Consider the following 15,680-nt stretch of genomic DNA (forward strand, 5'->3'; position numbering starts at 1 on the left):
ACTTCAATCAAGTGAGTTCATACCCCTACAACCACACTTTAAATGATTTTTAAATGCTTTTGAAACACTTTTAAGGGGGGGGGGGGGGAATACAAGTAAACACACAACAAAAATCGTGTGAAACATCGATCTTTTTATATACTTTTCATACTGTTGTTTTAAACTATCTTATGAAGTTATTATCATGCAAAACACCTCACAACACAACTTTACCCTCTTGGGATACAATATGTTTTATAAATAGAAATAGGTTTTATTTATTCGTTTGCATACTACATCATGTCAAGAGTAACCATTTCAACTATAGCATGATGCTTTTACAAGAAAACTCAACTCATCATCACGTTTTTGTAACACGGTAGAAAACGAAATCATTTCATACGAACGATTTTCATCATATGACTCGTGAACTTGTTGTTAGCAATCATGTGATGGCATATGGCTTTGTTTGTACCAAACGAAAGTCCTCACCTATAACCAGAGTCTCCTGGAGGGAGAGCGTGACAAGTGTGTATAGATCTATAAGGGGCTGACAACTCCGCACCCTGACTATTAGCTACAGTCCGTCATTTGGGGTGACAAACGTCAACATTAGGTACTGCGTCTAGTATGGTTATGAGGAACTCACAACACGCGGAAACAATGACTCATGCACGTAGTAATACTTAACTCAATCATGCTCGAGGGGTAATAACTATATTCTAGGGTATTATCGGCATGATCAAAACTCAGGTTAAAACACTTCCACAACTAGTTTTACTTAACAATAAGACTACACTTCATACTTACAAAACATTCGGGTCTTGGTAGAAGACTACACTTCATACTTACAAAACATTCAGGTCTTGGTAGAAGACTACACTTCATACGTACAGAACATTCGGGTCTTGGTAGAAGACTACATTTCATACTTATAGGAAAATAAGGGATTTTTCCTGGTTCAAATACATTCATTTTGTACAATAACGATTTACAACATCATTCTTTTGAGCATGTCATAGTTTCTTATAGCTTACAGTCTTGGTCATTTGAGACTGCATTTCACTTTTAGGAAAATAAGGGATTTTCCTGGTTCAAATACATATAGTACATACAACAATCTTTCAAACTCATTTCATACATCTAATAGAAAATAAGGGATTTTCTGGAAAACATACAAGCACTTTCGAATGGCATACATTTTCTCAAAACACCACTTATGAACTCACCAACTTAAATGTTGACACTTTTTCTTTGAAATAACTTGTATTCTCAGGAAACCGCTAGACCAGGTAGCAACTACTTTTGAAGACTAACGCGCTGACGTTAGTAACATATTTTGGATCACCATATTGTATTTGATTTCTTTTGCAAACATGTAACATATACAATCATGTAAACTTTTCAAATATATTTATATTATGGTGGTGTGTACTTTCCTTTCTATGAACTGTTATGATACTGAATATGACGTCCTCCGCCCCCGAACGTTTCCGCCGTTCTGGTTTGGGGGTGTGACAGATTGGTATCAGAGCTTTGTTTATAGTGAAGTAAGTATATCAAAACCATTTTTAATATACAACTATAAACACAACTGGGCAAAAACACTCTGAGTAAGAGTCATACTTTTAAAAATTAAATTTATTTAGTTTTTGTAAAGTAGGCATGCATTCATTTCATACTAATAACATGGTCAGTGTCATAATTAAAACAATATAGAAGTATTATAAATAAGTTGTGCAGTGCAGGTATGCCTTGGGACATGTAATCGGAACTGGGAAGAATATAGCCTGATCAACTATATTTGTCCAAGAGCCGACTAACGTATGCCAAGGAGTGTCTGCAATGGACAACAAATTTAAAACTTACGAAACTTATAAACTTTAGAATCAAACATAACATTCAGAATACTATAGGAGTATTTTATGAGTACGATAGTTTAATGTTGATGTCAACCTTGTGTGCCTTAGTTCTAGACAATCCTTATCTCCCTATTCTCGTACAAACACAATGGCTGGATTTCCACCTAGCAGGAGACCCCTACTACCCATACCAGTAGACCCTTTCACTTTAACCATCGACTAACGAAACTCGATCGATTTATCACGACAAACCCGACACTAAACCCAATTGGTTTCAAGTTTCAAAACCCCGAGGTACTCATGTGAGGAGTACTATATCTTTACAACCTTCCCGTAGTATCCCCCAACAGATCATTTAGAAATACCACACATACAACGAGTCAAATCCAAGCTCAGAAACTAGGAGTGAATTCAACCATGAACTTCAAAACGTAGCTGCCCTTATGCATCGAGTGAATATTCTAACATTTAGAAGAACATAAGTAAGTAAACCCAAAACCACACGATCCCGATCGGTCAAAGTGATAGGCGGAGTAATGAAGGTCCGCTGAAACACGCACATTAGGATCTAGATTAATAAAGGAACAAGTGGAACAAATCGACCAGAAGCACTCTCGCCTGCCCGCAAGACTTGGAGTCCCAGTCAAAATGCGAATTTCGGGACGAAATTCTCTCTAACGGGGGGATAATGTAACAACAGCAAAATTCAGGTCAAAATTTAAACTTTTATAAAACCGTAATTGAGTATACTAAGTGGTAAACATCGTAACAAGGTTTTCATACATATAAAGAACACAAAAATCCGAGTTATAACGAGGAAGTTATAACCATTCTAAAATTCCCGACAAAACCGGCAACACCGATTAAACGAAAAACGCGAGGTTTCAATTACAATAGTTCTTAGCCTTAAGTATCTAAATAAAAGTTATAGATAACATCAAACCGTGAGCGTACATAAAAAGAACGTCCAAATCTGACTTCGTATGAGGAAGTTATGATTTTTCCAAGGTTCGGGTATAGCAGTAGACAGCTAAAACCTTGAAATAGAGCTCGAGATACTTTTGACCAAAACAACCTAAATGAGAATCGAAGGTCTCAACATTAGTAGCGCGACGGCAAAAAGTCTGACGAAAACGGACATCGGATGAAGAAGTTATGGAATTTTAACGGACTTTTTGTGTCCCGGCCCGTTAAAAATAAATAATTAAAAATAAAGTCAAAATTTGCCGATGAAGTCTAAACGAGAGTTGTAGATCATACTTTTAGCTACGCGTGCATATAAAGAACGTCGAAAACGGAGCTCGTATGCGAAAGTTATGGATTTTACAAGTTCGGGGTCCAAAATCCGAGGCTGTCAGGCCCCACGACGTGGCACAAGCTTGCCGCGACCCGGCAAGTGACTGAGGGCGTCCAATCAATGGAAGAGGATAGGTTTGACTCCCCACGACGTGGCACACCCCAAAAATGCCCCTATAAGTAGATTTCAAGGGCTCCGAGTTCCATTGTTCAGTTCCTTTCTTTCTCGCACCGAAACTCTGCGTTTAAGCCCCCGAGACCCTCCCAAAGCCCCGGTTTTCACCTTCAAGTCCCGAAGGAAGGCTTTGTGTTCCCGAGGTCCCCGAGATTCCTGAGAATCCCGAGATTTTCCCATGTTTCCAACTCTTCCTGTCGAAGTTCTGCTCGATTCTCCTCTCGACTACTTCCAATCAACCACTTCAATCAAGTGAGTTCATACCCCTACAACCACACTTTAAATGATTTTTAAATGCTTTTGAAACACTTTTAAGGGGGGGGAATACAAGTAAACAAACAACAAAAATCGTGTGAAACATCGATCTTTTTATATACTTTTCATACTGTTGTTTTAAACTATCTTATGAAGTTATTATCATGCAAAACACCTCACAACACAACTTTACCCTCTTGGGATACAATATGTTTTATAAATAGAAATAGGTTTTATTTATTCGTTTGCATACTACATCATGTCAAGAGTAACCATTTCAACTATAGCATGATGCTTTTACAAGAAAACTCAACTCATCATCACGTTTTTGTAACACGGTAGAAAACGAAATCATTTCATACGAACGATTTTCATCATATTACTCGTGAACTTGTTGTTAGCAATCATGTGATGGCATATGGCTTTGTTTGTACCAAACGAAAGTCCTCACCTATAACCAGAGTCTCCTGGAGGGAGAGCGTGACAAGTGTGTATAGATCTATACGGGGCTGACAACTCCGCACCCTGACTATTAGCTACAGTCCGTCATTTGGGGTGACAAACGTCAACATTAGGTACTGCGTCTAGTATGGTTATGAGGAACTCACAACACGCGGAAACAATGACTCATGCACGTAGTAATACTTAACTCAATCATGCTCGAGGGGTAATAACTATATTCTAGGGTATTATCGGCATGATCAAAACTCAGGTTAAAACACTTCCACAACTAGTTTTACTTAACAATAAGACTACACTTCATACTTACAAAACATTCGGGTCTTGGTAGAAGACTACACTTCATACTTACAAAACATTCAGGTCTTGGTAGAAGACTACACTTCATACGTACAGAACATTCGGGTCTTGGTAGAAGACTACATTTCATACTTATAGGAAAATAAGGGATTTTTCCTGGTTCAAATACATTCATTTTGTACAATAACGATTTACAACATCATTCTTTTGAGCATGTCATAGTTTCTTATAGCTTACAGTCTTGGTCATTTGAGACTGCATTTCACTTTTAGGAAAATAAGGGATTTTCCTGGTTCAAATACATATAGTACATACAACAATCTTTCAAACTCATTTCATACATCTAATAGAAAATAAGGGATTTTCTGGAAAACATACAAGCACTTTCGAATGGCATACATTTTCTCAAAACACCACTTATGAACTCACCAACTTAAATGTTGACACTTTTTCTTTGAAATAACTTGTATTCTCAGGAAACCGCTAGACCAGGTAGCAACTACTTTTGAAGACTAACGCGCTGACGTTAGTAACATATTTTGGATCACCATATTGTATTTGATTTCTTTTGCAAACATGTAACATATACAATCATGTAAACTTTTCAAATATATTTATATTATGGTGGTGTGTACTTTCCTTTCTATGAACTGTTATGATACTGAATATGACGTCCTCCGCCCCCGAACGTTTCCGCCGTTCTGGTTTGGGGGTGTGACAGATTGGTATCAGAGCTTTGTTTATAGTGAAGTAAGTATATCAAAACCATTTTTAATATACAACTATAAACACAACTGGGCAAAAACACTCTGAGTAAGAGTCATACTTTTAAAAATTAAATTTATTTAGTTTTTGTAAAGTAGGCATGCATTCATTTCATACTAATAACATGGTCAGTGTCATAATTAAAACAATATAGAAGTATTATAAATAAGTTGTGCAGTGCAGGTATGCCTTGGGACATGTAATCGGAACTGGGAAGAATATAGCCTGATCAACTATATTTGTCCAAGAGCCGACTAACGTATGCCAAGGAGTGTCTGCAATGGACAACAAATTTAAAACTTACGAAACTTATAAACTTTAGAATCAAACATAACATTCAGAATACTATAGGAGTATTTTATGAGTACGATAGTTTAATGTTGATGTCAACCTTGTGTGCCTTAGTTCTAGACAATCCTTATCTCCCTATTCTCGTACAAACACAATGGCTGGATTTCCACCTAGCAGGAGACCCCTACTACCCATACCAGTAGACCCTTTCACTTTAACCATCGACTAACGAAACTCGATCGATTTATCACGACAAACCCGACACTAAACCCAATTGGTTTCAAGTTTCAAAACCCCGAGGTACTCATGTGAGGAGTACTATATCTTTACAACCTTCCCGTAGTATCCCCCAACAGATCATTTAGAAATACCACACATACAACGAGTCAAATCCAAGCTCAGAAACTAGGAGTGAATTCAACCATGAACTTCAAAACGTAGCTGCCCTTATGCATCGAGTGAATATTCTAACATTTAGAAGAACATAAGTAAGTAAACCCAAAACCACACGATCCCGATCGGTCAAAGTGATAGGCGGAGTAATGAAGGTCCGCTGAAACACGCACATTAGGATCTAGATTAATAAAGGAACAAGTGGAACAAATCGACCAGAAGCACTCTCGCCTGCCCGCAAGAATTGGAGTCCCAGTCAAAATGCGAATTTCGGGACGAAATTCTCTCTAACGGGGGGATAATGTAACAACAGCAAAATTCAGGTCAAAATTTAAACTTTTATAAAACCGTAATTGAGTATACTAAGTGGTAAACATCGTAACAAGGTTTTCATACATATAAAGAACACAAAAATCCGAGTTATAACGAGGAAGTTATAACCATTCTAAAATTCCCGACAAAACCGGCAACACCGATTAAACGAAAAACGCGAGGTTTCAATTACAATAGTTCTTAGCCTTAAGTATCTAAATAAAAGTTATAGATAACATCAAACCGTGAGCGTACATAAAAAGAACGTCCAAATCTGACTTCGTATGAGGAAGTTATGATTTTTCCAAGGTTCGGGTATAGCAGTAGACAGCTAAAACCTTGAAATAGAGCTCGAGATACTTTTAACCAAAACAACCTAAATGAGAATCGAAGGTCTCAACATTAGTAGCGCGACGGCAAAAAGTCTGACGAAAACGGACATCGGATGAAGAAGTTATGGAATTTTAACGGACTTTTTGTGTCCCGGCCCGTTAAAAATAAATAATTAAAAATAAAGTCAAAATTTGCCGATGAAGTCTAAACGAGAGTTGTAGATCATACTTTTAGCTACGCGTGCATATAAAGAACGTAGAAAACGGAGCTCGTATGCGAAAGTTATGGATTTTACAAGTTCGGGGTCCAAAATCCGAGGCTGTCAGGCCCCACGACGTGGCACAAGCTTGCCGCGACCCGGCAAGTGACTGAGGGCGTCCAATCAATGGAAGAGGATAGGTTTGAGTCCCCACGACGTGGCACACCCCAAAAATGCCCCTATAAGTAGATTTCAAGGGCTCCGAGTTCCATTGTTCAGTTCCTTTCTTTCTCGCACCGAAACTCTGCGTTTAAGCCCCCGAGACCCTCCCAAAGCCCCGGTTTTCACCTTCAAGTCCCGAAGGAAGGCTTTGTGTTCCCGAGGTCCCCGAGATTCCCGAGAATCCCGAGATTTTCCCACGTTTCCAACTCTTCCTGTCGAAGTTCTGCTCGATTCTCCTCTCGACTACTTCAAATCAACCACTTCAATCAAGTGAGTTCATACCCCTACAACCACACTTTAAATGATTTTTAAATGCTTTTGAAACACTTTTAAGGGGGGGGAATACAAGTAAACACACAACAAAAATCGTGTGAAACATCGATCTTTTTATATACTTTTCATACTGTTGTTTTAAACTATCTTATGAAGTTATTATCATGCAAAACACCTCACAACACAACTTTACCCTCTTGGGATACAATATGTTTTATAAATAGAAATATGTTTTATTTATTCGTTTGCATACTACATCATGTCAAGAGTAACCATTTCAACTATAGCATGATGCTTTTACAAGAAAACTCAACTCATCATCACGTTTTTGTAACACGGTAGAAAACGAAATCATTTCATACGAACGATTTTCATCATATTACTCGTGAACTTGTTGTTAGCAATCATGTGATGGCATATGGCTTTGTTTGTACCAAACGAAAGTCCTCACCTATAACCAGAGTCTCCTGGAGGGAGAGCGTGACAAGTGTGTATAGATCTATACGGGGCTGACAACTCCGCACCCTGACTATTAGCTACAGTCCGTCATTTGGGGTGACAAACGTCAACATTAGGGAATGCGTCTAGTATGGTTATGAGGAACTCACAACACGCGGAAACAATGACTCATGCACGTAGTAATACTTAACTCAATCATGCTCGAGGGGTAATAACTATATTCTAGGGTATTATCGGCATGATCAAAACTCAGGTTAAAACACTTCCACAACTAGTTTTACTTAACAATAAGACTACACTTCATACTTACAAAACATTCGGGTCTTGGTAGAAGACTACACTTCATACTTACAAAACATTCAGGTCTTGGTAGAAGACTACACTTCATACGTACAGAACATTCGGGTCTTGGTAGAAGACTACATTTCATACTTATAGGAAAATAAGGGATTTTTCCTGGTTCAAATACATTCATTTTGTACAATAACGATTTACAACATCATTCTTTTGAGCATGTCATAGTTTCTTATAGCTTACAGTCTTGGTCATTTGAGACTGCATTTCACTTTTAGGAAAATAAGGGATTTTCCTGGTTCAAATACATATAGTACATACAACAATCTTTCAAACTCATTTCATACATCTAATAGAAAATAAGGGATTTTCTGGAAAACATACAAGCACTTTCGAATGGCATACATTTTCTCAAAACACCACTTATGAACTCACCAGCTTAAATGTTGACACTTTTTCTTTGAAATAACTTGTATTCTCAGGAAACCGCTAGACCAGGTAGCAACTACTTTTGAAGACTAACGCGCTGACGTTAGTAACATATTTTGGATCACCATATTGTATTTGATTTCTTTTGCAAACATGTAACATATACAATCATGTAAACTTTTCAAATATATTTATATTATGGTGGTGTGTACTTTCCTTTCTATGAACTGTTATGATACTGAATATGACGTCCTCCGCCCCCGAACGTTTCCGCCGTTCTGGTTTGGGGGTGTGACAGATTGGTATCAGAGCTTTGTTTATAGTGAACTAAGTATATCAAAACCATTTTTAATATACAACTATAAACACAACTGGGCAAAAACACTCTGAGTAAGAGTCATACTTTTAAAAATTAAATTTATTTAGTTTTTGTAAAGTAGGCATGCATTCATTTCATACTAATAACATGGTCAGTGTCATAATTAAAACAATATAGAAGTATTATAAATAAGTTGTGCAGTGCAGGTATGCCTTGGGACATGTAATCGGAACTGGGAAGAATATAGCCTGATCAACTATATTTGTCCAAGAGCCGACTAACGTATGCCAAGGAGTGTCTGCAATGGACAACAAATTTAAAACTTACGAAACTTATAAACTTTAGAATCAAACATACCATTCAGAATACTATAGGAGTATTTTATGAGTACGATAGTTTAATGTTGATGTCAACCTTGTGTGCCTTAGTTCTAGACAATCCTTATCTCCCTATTCTCGTACAAACACAATGGCTGGATTTCCACCTAGCAGGAGACCCCTACTACCCATACCAGTAGACCCTTTCACTTTAACCATCGACTAACGAAACTCGATCGATTTATCACGACAAACCCGACACTAAACCCAATTGGTTTCAAGTTTCAAAACCCCGAGGTACTCATGTGAGGAGTACTATATCTTTACAACCTTCCCGTAGTATCCCCCAACAGATCATTTAGAAATACCACACATACAACGAGTCAAATCCAAGCTCAGAAACTAGGAGTGAATTCAACCATGAACTTCAAAACGTAGCTGCCCTTATGCATCGAGTGAATATTCTAACATTTAGAAGAACATAAGTAAGTAAACCCAAAACCACACGATCCCGATCGGTCAAAGTGATAGGCGGAGTAATGAAGGTCCGCTGAAACACGCACATTAGGATCTAGATTAATAAAGGAACAAGTGGAACAAATCGACCAGAAGCACTCTCGCCTGCCCGCAAGAATTGGAGTCCCAGTCAAAATGCGAATTTCGGGACGAAATTCTCTCTAACGGGGGGATAATGTAACAACAGCAAAATTCAGGTCAAAATTTAAACTTTTATAAAACCGTAATTGAGTATACTAAGTGGTAAACATCGTAACAAGGTTTTCATACATATAAAGAACACAAAAATCCGAGTTATAACGAGGAAGTTATAACCATTCTAAAATTCCCGACAAAACCGGCAACACCGATTAAACGAAAAACGCGAGGTTTCAATTACAATAGTTCTTAGCCTTAAGTATCTAAATAAAAGTTATAGATAACATCAAACCGTGAGCGTACATAAAAAGAACGTCCAAATCTGACTTCGTATGAGGAAGTTATGATTTTTCCAAGGTTCGGGTATAGCAGTAGACAGCTAAAACCTTGAAATAGAGCTCGAGATACTTTTGACCAAAACAACCTAAATGAGAATCGAAGGTCTCAACATTAGTAGCGCGACGGCAAAAAGTCTGACGAAAACGGACATCGGATGAAGAAGTTATGGAATTTTAACGGACTTTTTGTGTCCCGGCCCGTTAAAAATAAATAATTAAAAATAAAGTCAAAATTTGCCGATGAAGTCTAAACGAGAGTTGTAGATCATACTTTTAGCTACGCGTGCATATAAAGAACGTAGAAAACGGAGCTCGTATGCGAAAGTTATGGATTTTACAAGTTCGGGGTCCAAAATCCGAGGCTGTCAGGCCCCACGACGTGGCACAAGCTTGCCGCGACCCGGCAAGTGACTGAGGGCGTCCAATCAATGGAAGAGGATAGGTTTGACTCCCCACGACGTGGCACACCCCAAAAATGCCCCTATAAGTAGATTTCAAGGGCTCCGAGTTCCATTGTTCAGTTCCTTTCTTTCTCGCACCGAAACTCTGCGTTTAAGCCCCCGAGACCCTCCCAAAGCCCCGGTTTTCACCTTCAAGTCCCGAAGGAAGGCTTTGTGTTCCCGAGGTCCCCGAGATTCCCGAGAATCCCGAGATTTTCCCACGTTTCCAACTCTTCCTGTCGAAGTTCTGCTCGATTCTCCTCTCGACTACTTCAAATCAACCACTTCAATCAAGTGAGTTCATACCCCTACAACCACACTTTAAATGATTTTTAAATGCTTTTGAAACACTTTTAAGGGGGGGGGGGAATACAAGTAAACACACAACAAAAATCGTGTGAAACATCGATCTTTTTATATACTTTTCATACTGTTGTTTTAAACTATCTTATGAAGTTATTATCATGCAAAACACCTCACAACACAACTTTACCCTCTTGGGATACAATATGTTTTATAAATAGAAATAGTTTTTATTTATTCGTTTGCATACTACATCATGTCAAGAGTAACCATTTCAACTATAGCATGATGCTTTTACAAGAAAACTCAACTCATCATCACGTTTTTGTAACACGGTAGAAAACGAAATCATTTCATACGAACGATTTTCATCATATTACTCGTGAACTTGTTGTTAGCAATCATGTGATGGCATATGGCTTTGTTTGTACCAAACGAAAGTCCTCACCTATAACCAGAGTCTCCTGGAGGGAGAGCGTGACAAGTGTGTATAGATCTATACGGGGCTGACAACTCCGCACCCTGACTATTAGCTACAGTCCGTCATTTGGGGTGACAAACGTCAACATTAGGTACTGCGTCTAGTATGGTTATGAGGAACTCACAACACGCGGAAACAATGACTCATGCACGTAGTAATACTTAACTCAATCATGCTCGAGGGGTAATAACTATATTCTAGGGTATTATCGACATGATCAAAACTCAGGTTAAAACACTTCCACAACTAGTTTTACTTAACAATAAGACTACACTTCATACTTACAAAACATTCGGGTCTTGGTAGAAGACTACACTTCATACTTACAAAACATTCAGGTCTTGGTAGAAGACTACACTTCATACGTACAGAACATTCGGGTCTTGGTAGAAGACTACATTTCATACTTATAGGAAAATAAGGGATTTTTCCTGGTTCAAATACATTCATTTTGTACAATAACGATTTACAACATCATTCTTTTGAGCATGTCATAGTTTCTTATAGCTTACAGTCTTGGTCATTTGAGACTGCATTTCACTTTTAGGAAAATAAGGGATTTTCCTGGTTCAAATACATATAGTACATACAACAATCTTTCAAACTCATTTCATACATCTAATAGAAAATAAGGGATTTTCTGGAAAACATACAAGCACTTTCGAATGGCATACATTTTCTCAAAACACCACTTATGAACTCACCAGCTTAAATGTTGACACTTTTTCTTTGAAATAACTTGTATTCTCAGGAAACCGCTAGACCAGGTAGCAACTACTTTTGAAGACTAACGCGCTGACGTTAGTAACATATTTTGGATCACCATATTGTATTTGATTTCTTTTGCAAACATGTAACATATACAATCATGTAAACTTTTCAAATATATTTATATTATGGTGGTGTGTACTTTCCTTTCTATGAACTGTTATGATACTGAATATGACGTCCTCCGCCCCCGAACGTTTCCGCCGTTCTGGTTTGGGGGTGTGACTGATTGGTATCAGAGCTTTGTTTATAGTGAACTAAGTATATCAAAACCATTTTTAATATACAACTATAAACACAACTGGGCAAAAACACTCTGCGTAAGAGTCATACTTTTAAAAATTAAATTTATTTAGTTTTTGTAAAGTAGGCATGCATTCATTTCATACTAATAACATGGTCAGTGTCATAATTAAAACAATATAGAAGTATTATAAATAAGTTGTGCAGTGCAGGTATGCCTTGGGACATGTAATCGGAACTGGGAATAATATAGCCTGATCAACTATATTTGTCCAAGAGCCGACTAACGTATGCCAAGGAGTGTCTGCAATGGACAACAAATTTAAAACTTACGAAACTTATAAACTTTAGAATCAAACATAACATTCAGAATACTATAGGAGTATTTTATGAGTACGATAGTTTAATGTTGATGTCAACCTTGTGTGCCTTAGTTCTAGACAATCCTTATCTCCCTATTCTCGTACAAACAAAATGGCTGGATTTCCACCTAGCAGGAGACCCCTACTACCCATACCAGTAGACCCTTTCACTTTAACCATCGACTAACGAAACTCGATTGATTTATCACGACAAACCCGACACTAAACCCAATTGGTTTCAAGTTTCAAAACCCCGAGGTACTCATGTGAGGAGTACTATATCTTTACAACCTTCCCGTAGTATCCCCCAACAGATCATTTAGAAATACCACACATACAACGAGTCAAATCCAAGCTCAGAAACTAGGAGTGAATTCAACCATGAACTTCAAAACGTAGCTGCCCTTATGCATCGAGTGAATATTCTAACATTTAGAAGAACATATGTAAGTAAACCCAAAACCACACGATCCCGATCGTTCAAAGTGATAGGCGGAGTAATGAAGGTCCGCTGAAACACGCACATTAGGATCTAGATTAATAAAGGAAGAAGTGGAACAAATCGACCAGAAGCACTCTCGCCTGCCCGCAAGAATTGGAGTCCCAGTCAAAATGCGAATTTCGGGACGAAATTCTCTCTAACGGGGGGATAATGTAACAACTGCAAAATTCAGGTCAAAATTTAAACTTTTATAAAACCGTAATTGAGTATACTAAGTGGTAAACATCGTAACAAGGTTTTCATACATATAAAGAACACAAAAATCCGAGTTATAACGAGGAAGTTATAACCATTCTAAAATTCCCGACAAAACCGGCAACACCGATTAAACGAAAAACGCGAGGTTTCAATTACAATAGTTCTTAGCCTTAAGTATCTAAATAAAAGTTATAGATAACATCAAACCGTGAGCGTACATAAAAAGAACGTCCAAATCTGACTTCGTATGAGGAAGTTATGATTTTTCCAAGGTTCGGGTATAGCAGTAGACAGCTAAAACCTTGAAATAGAGCTCGAGATACTTTTGACCAAAACAACCTAAATGAGAATCGAAGGTCTCAACATTACTAGCGCGAGGGTGAAAAGTCTGACGAAAACGGACATCGGATGAAGAAGTTATGGAATTTTAACGGACTTTTTGTGTCCCGGCCCGTTAAAAATAAATAATTAAAAATAAAGTCAAAATTTGCCGATGAAGTCTAAATGAGAGTTGTAGATCATATTTTTAGCTACGCGTGCATATAAAGAACGTCGAAAACGGAGCTCGTATGCGAAAGTTATGGATTTTACAAGTTCGGGGTCCAAAATCCGAGGCTGTCAGGCCCCACGACGTGGCACAAGCTTGCCGCGACCCGGCAAGTGACTGAGGGCGTCCAATCAATGGAAGAGGATAGGTTTGACTCCCCACGACGTGGCACACCCCAAAAATGCCCCTATAAGTAGATTTCAAGGGCTCCGAGTTCCATTGTTCAGTTCCTTTCTTTCTCGCACCGAAACTCTGCGTTTAAGCCCCCGAGACCCTCCCAAAGCCCCGGTTTTCACCTTCAAGTCCCGAAGGAAGGCTTTGTGTTCCCGAGGTCCCCGAGATTCCCGAGAATCCCGAGATTTTCCCACGTTTCCAACTCTTCCTGTCGAAGTTCTGCTCGATTCTCCTCTCGACTACTTCAAATCAACCACTTCAATCAAGTGAGTTCATACCCCTACAACCACACTTTAAATGATTTTTAAATGCTTTTGAAACACTTTTAAGGTGGGGAATACAAGTAAACACACAACAAAAATCGTGTGAAACATCGATCTTTTTATATACTTTTCATACTGTTGTTTTAAACTATCTTATGAAGTTATTATCATGCAAAACACCTCACAACACAACTTTACCCTCTTGGGATACAATATGTTTTATAAATAGAAATAGTTTTTATTTATTCGTTTGCATACTACATCATGTCAAGAGTAACCATTTCAACTATAGCATGATGCTTTTACAAGAAAACTCAACTCATCATCACGTTTTTGTAACACGGTAGAAAATGAAATCATTTCATACGAACGATTTTCATCATATTACTCGTGAACTTGTTGTTAGCAATCATGTGATGGCATATGGCTTTGTTTGTACCAAACGAAAGTCCTCACCTATAACCAGAGTCTCCTGGAGGGAGAGCGTGACAAGTGTGTATAGATCTATACGGGGCTGACAACTCCGCACCCTGACTATTAGCTACAGTCCGTCATTTGGGGTGACAAACGTCAACATTAGGTACTGCGTCTAGTATGGTTATGAGGAACTCACAACACGCGGAAACAATGACTCATGCACGTAGTAATACTTAACTCAATCATGCTCGAGGGGTAATAACTATATTCTAGGGTATTATCGGCATGATCAAAACTCAGGTTAAAACACTTCCACAACTAGTTTTACTTAACAATAAGACTACACTTCATACTTACAAAACATTCGGGTCTTGGTAGAAGACTACACTTCATACTTACAAAACATTCAGGTCTTGGTAGAAGACTACACTTCATACGTACAGAACATTCGGGTCTTGGTAGAAGACTACATTTCATACTTATAGGAAAATAAGGGATTTTTCCTGGTTCAAATACATTCATTTTGTACAATAACGATTTACAACATCATTCTTTTGAGCATGTCATAGTTTCTTATAGCTTACAGTCTTGGTCATTTGAGACTGCATTTCACTTTTAGGAAAATAAGGGATTTTCCTGGTTCAAATACATATAGTACATACAACAATCTTTCAAACTCATTTCATACATCTAATAGAAAATAAGGGATTTTCTGGAAAACATACAAGCACTTTCGAATGGCATACATTTTCTCAAAACACCACTTATGAACTCACCAGCTTAAATGTTGACACTTTTTCTTTGAAATAACTTGTATTCTCAGGAAACCGCTAGACCAGGTAGCAACTACTTTTGAAGACTAACGCGCTGACGTTAGTAACATATTTTGGATCACCATATTGTATTTGATTTCTTTTGCAAACATGTAACATATACAATCATGTAAACTTTTCAAATATATTTATATTATGGTGGTGTGTACTTTCCTTTCTATGAACTGTTATGATACTGAATATGACGTCCTCCGCCCCCGAACGTTTCCGCCGTTCTGGTTTGGG

The sequence above is a fragment of the Lactuca serriola genome, chromosome 9 (assembly GCF_051521515.1).
Source record: "Lactuca serriola cultivar US96UC23 chromosome 9, Lser_US96UC23_V15, whole genome shotgun sequence".
Taxonomy (NCBI): domain Eukaryota; kingdom Viridiplantae; phylum Streptophyta; class Magnoliopsida; order Asterales; family Asteraceae; genus Lactuca; species Lactuca serriola.